At 39.1% G+C, this 6,491-nt stretch overlaps 1 protein-coding gene across 2 annotated transcripts in view; it reads right to left on the bottom strand.

Moving 5' to 3' along the window:
• Positions 1–4,848, bottom strand: part of LOC136841538 (vascular endothelial growth factor receptor 1-like) — a 75,898-nt gene extending 71,050 nt beyond the window's left edge. Inside the window, exon 1 of one of the 2 annotated variants that reach the window (XR_010853983.1) lies at positions 4,549–4,848. The gene's annotated coding sequence lies outside the window, so the exon portion shown is untranslated. The remainder of the gene's footprint in view (positions 1–4,548) is intronic. The other variant, XM_067108507.1, reaches the window with a different exon arrangement.
• Between the last annotated feature and the right edge of the window lie 1,643 nt (positions 4,849–6,491).

Raw genomic sequence — 6,491 nt, forward strand, 5'->3', positions numbered from 1 at the left:
GGTCCATGCGGCGAGCCCATAGCCACACCATCAACCTGCTTGTATATTTTACTATCAAAAATAAAAGCTGTGTCCAGCACAGCTAGTTCCAACGTTTTAAAAGACGAATGAGTAAAATTATTAAAAACAAAATCAGGCTGAGTAAAAAGCTTATTTAAAATCATTTCAATTGTCACATTCACAGGTACATTTGTAAAAAGCGACTCAACATCCAAACTGGTCATATAGAGATCAGAGTCCTGAGCCAAGATCATATCTTTGAATTGATAAGAATTGTTAATGGTGTAATTATTCCTGGTTAAAGGCTCAAAGAGAGGAACAAGATACTTTTGCAAGTTTGCAGTTTGGAGTGTTAAAAGACGCAAGTATAGGGCGTAAAGAAACGCTGGGTTTGTGTATCTTGGGTAATCCACATAAAACACCATAAGAAGACCCTGTGGAAAATAACTGCTGATATGCATTTTCCCCAGGGTCTTGGAAACGATGTAACATGCACTTTTATTCAGTTTTTTATCAAAAACACCTCAAAATTTTGGTTATTCAGCTGTTTTGAAGCCATATTTCTTCTGTGGGATCAGCGTCATAAGCGTCGTAACCCCGCAACGTGCATCATAAACCAGGAAGTAATTTCTGAAGAATATACTTGAGAAGTGTCGTAAGCTTGGAACATCATAAGCCAACCCGTCATAACCTGGGAATCCCTGTACAGTAATAATAATTCTCTTTACGTCTATCATTATTGTTCTTGCCTTTGTATTTTATTCTAAAGCCAGGTAACATTGGTTTAGTAGTCATAAATATACAAGCTACAGAAACTGTAACATGTAGTTCTTGCAAGTGCACCATATAAGATACAGCTCTTGTACTCAAACTCTACATAATATTGCTTTACACCTTCTACTGGTTAGGGAGGCTTGTGAATAATCTTCTTTCCTTTATAAAGATTTCATACCAGTGTTGTCTGTGCAAACCACTTGATTTGATTGGCTGTGTATGATCTGAGGCAACAAGGTACATACAATAAACAAGAGAATGAGAAACTAAGAAAAAAGTTTTTTCATTAAATACCTTCACTAGAGGTACAGAGATATCAGTCGCAAAAAAGCAAGCCAAACTTAACCTCACACATCACAAATTATGCAGTTTCTTGCCATGATCACCCTCACAGATTATAGTCTCTCCTTACTTCACATGAGTGTACTGCCCTGGTCCCTCTGACAAATATATTCAACTACCCTCACCCAGGGTGCACTGTCCTGCCCTGGTTCCTTTGACAAACTGGATCCTCACCTAGCTTGCAATGTCCTGTCCTGGATCACTGAAAAATAAAAAATTCACCTGCCCTTACCTAGGGTGCATTGTCATATCCTGGTTCCTCTGACCAATCCTAACACCACATGACCTCAGCTTGTCTGTATTATCCTACCTGTTTCAACTGGGAAACCCATCCATCACCTAACCTGGGCTGCACTGTCCTGCCCTGATTCCACTGACAAATCCTAACATTACTGTCCTATCCTGCTTCTCTGAAAAATCAAAACTTTACCTACCTCACCAAGGTACATAGTCCTTCCCTGGGTCATTGACATATTCTACCATTAAAAAACCTCATCTTCAGTGCACTGTCCTACCCTGATCCTCTCAGCAAATCATATCTTCACCTACCCTTGCCTGAGGTTCACTGTCCTACCATGGTTCCACTGTCAAATCAATACTTCGCCAAATTTTACCTAAAGTGCATTGTACCATCCAAGTTCCACTAACAAATCCAAAGATCCCATAACCTCATCCCACACTTAGGATGCTCTGTATTGCCCTAGTCCCTCTGACAAGTCATATTTTCACCTACCCTCACCTAAGGTGCTCTCTTCAGCCCTGGTCTCCATGATACCTCATACATTCACCTACCCACAACTAAGCTGCACTGTTTTGCCCTGGTCTCCCTGACAAATCATATCTTCACCTAACCTCACCTATTGTGCACTTTCCTGCCCTGGTTCCACTGACAACTCCTAACATATCATAACCTAACTAGGTGTGCACTCTAACACCTTGGTATCTCTTGGAAACCATGCATCCCTCACCTAAGGTGCACTGCCCCTCCCTGGTCTTCCTGACAAATCATAACCTTGCTAGACTCACGAAGAAGTCACATGGTCTGCCCTGTCCATCTGACCAATCATTACCTCAACTAGGTCATAATATTCTGATCTGGTAATAAATTATGCCCTCTAACCTCCCATAATGCCCAGTGCTCTGTCAAAGTTCTTAGGACAAATCATAATTTCCTTACCATCATAAAGGCAGCAATGCAATGCCCTGCCCCAGCTTGCTTGACAAATTATAACAAACCCCAACTCACTACTATGCTGTGTTCTAAAACAACTGTGATAACTGAGATCTTCACCACCCCTAGACACCGTTATGAATACAACCTAACCTAACCTAACCTAACCCAAACTCTCCCTGAGAAACCTGAAACTTGCTTAGGGGGTATTGTCCTAAACTGACTGTGGGTATATGGGAAGGCTTTGCCACACCCTTAACCAACCTTGCCTAACTACAGTGGAGCATTCTATTCTCATTTGGCCTTGCCCACACTAAGACTATATATAAAAACAAATATCCTACCCTAACACCTGCAAGATCACAGCCTCCACAGGAGGATTAGGTGTCCAAGGTGGTGAGATACAGGTATTATTTTACTTTACTACTACAACTTGAAATCGGAGCTATGCTGTGCTCTTAAGTCTCCCTAATATGCTTAATACAAAACTCATATTAAAATCTCAGTTAAATGTTGTTACCTACTTGGATATTTTCTAAGTTCTTTGTTTATGATAACATGGTCACTGGAGTGGAGCTCTGGATCAGATTTTGTTTGTCATATGCACTGTGGGTAAGGATGGCTAGCATATCTGCAACATTTTTTGTTTATTTTACCCGATAATGTGGATATGTGAACAACGCCCGAAGCTGACTGGTCCTTTTGTTTTAATTTTCCCCAAATTAGGTGGAATTTTGGAATTCAGGCCCTGCTTCAAAAAACCAGCTTCAGTTCATAATTACTGTTTGTTTGGAGTATGAGGTGTAAAACTTATCCCCAAGTATTTTTTTTTTTTTTACATTTCTGATATTCGTTTTGGTAACAAATGAGTAGTTTCAAGATACAGGAATCCCTTAGGCTATATCCTACATTATAGGGGGCCCACAGTCGGAAACTAGGATTTTTTGGGGGAAAATACAAAAGGGTGCAATAGGCCTACAAGGATATATTCTAACACTGCCCCAATAATCTACCTCTACAAGTTCTGATTTTGATTAACTCATTATTTATTGAAGGTTTATAGACGGTAAATTATGCTGTATTCCATAATCATATACTGGGTTTGAAAATATGACTTTTCTATATTTTAGCATGTTTTAAATTTTGTTCTATACATCAGTAGGCTAGAGCTCATTTTTAGAGATACGGGCCCATATTAGATCCTACAATAACGGGAATCACATTGGGAAAGCAAGGTTTTTGAGTGGGGAAAAATACAAATGAGTGAAATAAATGGATGTATTCCAACATGGCCAAGATACTCCTAAAAGTTCTGATTGTGTAAAAGTTTGGTTTATTAATGATTCTTAACGTGACATTTGGCTATGTGCTAGGCAGGTAAGAACCTCATAACCTAGGTGAGGACCTGGTGCTCTAGGCTTTGTTAGGTTAGGTGTGGCTAAGTTAGGTCATAATCCCCTACTAGGTAAAGACCAGACAACCTCAGTTAAGTTAGATTGCAGCCTGATTTTAATTTCCAATACCTAAAGCCGGGTTAGCTGGGAGGTAGAGGGAGGCAAAGCTCCCCTAGATAGGTATGGCCCTTGTGGTCTAACTTACGTCTTATGGGGGTGCCTGGCTAGGTACAGACGGCCTCCTAGGTTGGGTTGCGTTGGGGGTCCAATGGGGGAAAAGGCCCCTGGCTAGGTAAGGGCTCAGCCCCAAAGGTTAGCAGACGTTAAATCCGTTCTTGTGTTTCGTTTTGTGTTTTCCTCTAGCCTACCTAAAAAAACCATTTTTGACTGTGGTCCCCCAGATAGTAGGATACAGGCTAAGGAGTGGTCTATTATCTCTAAAACTACTCACTTCCTAACAAATAGGACCACAGAAATGTTCAAAGCAAACATTACAACATTGGAAAATCATATCTCAACTCCTTACGGGAGTTTGGTTGAGGCTAGTTAAAATTTTTCGAGTTATTTGAATAAAATTTTCAAAAGTATTCTAAAAAATAATTGAAAATATTCACCGTGATGGTAAGTATAAAACACGGGAAAATGTTGCTCAATAACAAAATCCTTCATTTTGATCATGGATTAGCCTAGATGACAATGACAAACATTAAAAAAAATACAACTGTCTAGGAAACATCTGAAGAATTCATACCCGGTATTCTACCAGGTAAAAAAAGAAACAATATACCTAAAATGGCCTTTTCTTCCTCCTTCATTAACTTAAGTTTCCTTTTTTTTTTTTTTTTTTTTACAGAATTTGGACCTTACCTCACGTTTAGGTGATCAAAGGTGGAGGGTCATTAGTTAGCAGTCTGTCTACAGTCTTTCTCTACCAGTCTACACTTGCAGCACTTAAACAAAGTAAAACAACAAAGCTGAGTACTTCATCTTCTCCATAAGCTTCACTCGCTTTCCCCCTATTGGCTTGCAAGTTGCAAGAGATCTGAAGAGTCCGTTGCAAGCGGTAATAGGCCATAGTGGAGACCAAACCAAGGATCCCTCAATCTCAAGCAAAAATGTAAACAAATGACGTCACTGCAAGAAATTCAAGAAATATCTTAAGGGACACATTTTACGCATGCGCAAAATGCATCGAATGCAGACGCTTGTATTATCTTACTCGGTTTTTAAGTGCAGATCATGTTCTATAGTTTTTTACAGATTGTAAATCGCTTAAGAAATGTTTTATTTAACTTTTTATGACTATGTAGACCAGGAATTCCTTTTTTTCTCTCTAACATAAAAGTGGAACTCTACGTTCAGAAGGATATGATTATTTAAACGAGATGTTGAAACGGACTGAAACTTTACTTCTGTTGTATTTCATTAATATATGTTTGATTACGTTTTTGCTCGAATAAACTCTCCCGCCCCTCCGAAAGGAAAAAAAGATGGTATCTTATTTGTTTAGAAGATTTGTGATATATCTTATTTTTTTCTCTTTTGGCCTGTCTAGATAGCTTAGCATTTATATAATAACAATTACAAAGGCGATAAAACTAACCTTACAACACACACATACTGTATATATATATATATATATATATATATATATATATATATACATACATACATACACACACACGAGTATACATCAAGATATCTTACTATCGCTGATCTGTTACTCCGTGTCTCCGTAATACTTTCACCAAAGTACAGCATGAACTCACTTGCCAACAGTATGTTGTTTTCTAGTATCCGGTTTAATACTACTCAGTTTGCTAGCAGTTTTATCTTGAGTACAACTGAAGTGTTGAATAGTTTTCCTTTTGCAGTCGTGGAGTCTTCTAATTTCCCAGTATTTGAGCAAGGAGCGAATTCATTTCTGCTTACATCTCCTGAGTTTAGGTATATTTTTTTTTTATTTTCTGTTCCCTCATATCTATTTATTTATCACCTTTACCTATTACTCGTCTCTTTCGTCTGGCCGACTTTCCTCTGGAGCCTTATCGGGTTTATAGTCCGTCCATAAGGGGTTTCAGCTGAAGATTTAAAGAAAGAAAAGAAATCACTTCAACTCCCGGTGTCTTTCCATTCTACAACCTCTTTGCAATGCTGCCATTCACATATGCTTCTCCTTTATCCTTCGCATTTGATAGAGCTTCAAAGCAATCACTTCATCAATCCAGGTCTCCATTTTTATCGTATTCACAAACTATTTTTATTACCAGCCTCCTTTTTCTTTCTTGCTTTCTGGTGTTGTTGGTAAGTCAGGTAGGTAAGGAGTTCTTAGAGAGTCTCGTGGAAATATGTTAGGCAAGTGCCTCGAGTGTTGGAGGTATTAATTTTTAAAAAAAGGATTGTCATCAGTATACATGGGAAAGAGAATAACTGAGGAAAAACTAGTCAGACCGTGTTGGTACAATGTAAACGGAGGAGCAAGCTGATGGATGTGATGGCCAAAGGACGAATGGCTACGGGTAGGCTATACTGTGGATCGTCATTTAGTTGAAGAGTTTTTTAAGTTTACCTTAGTTTAACCAGACCACTGAGCTGATTAACAGCTCTCCTAGGGCTGGCCCGAAGGATTAGACTTATTTTACGTGGCTAAGAACCAATTGGTTACTTAGCAGCGGGACTTACAGCTTATTGTGGACTCCGAACCACATTATAGCGAGAAATGAATTTCTTTCACCAGAAATAAATTCCTCTAATTCTTCATTGGCCGGCCGGAGACTCGAACTCGGGCCTAGCGAGTGCTAGCCCAAAAC

The sequence above is a fragment of the Macrobrachium rosenbergii genome, chromosome 9 (assembly GCF_040412425.1).
Source record: "Macrobrachium rosenbergii isolate ZJJX-2024 chromosome 9, ASM4041242v1, whole genome shotgun sequence".
Lineage (NCBI taxonomy): Eukaryota > Metazoa > Arthropoda > Malacostraca > Decapoda > Palaemonidae > Macrobrachium > Macrobrachium rosenbergii.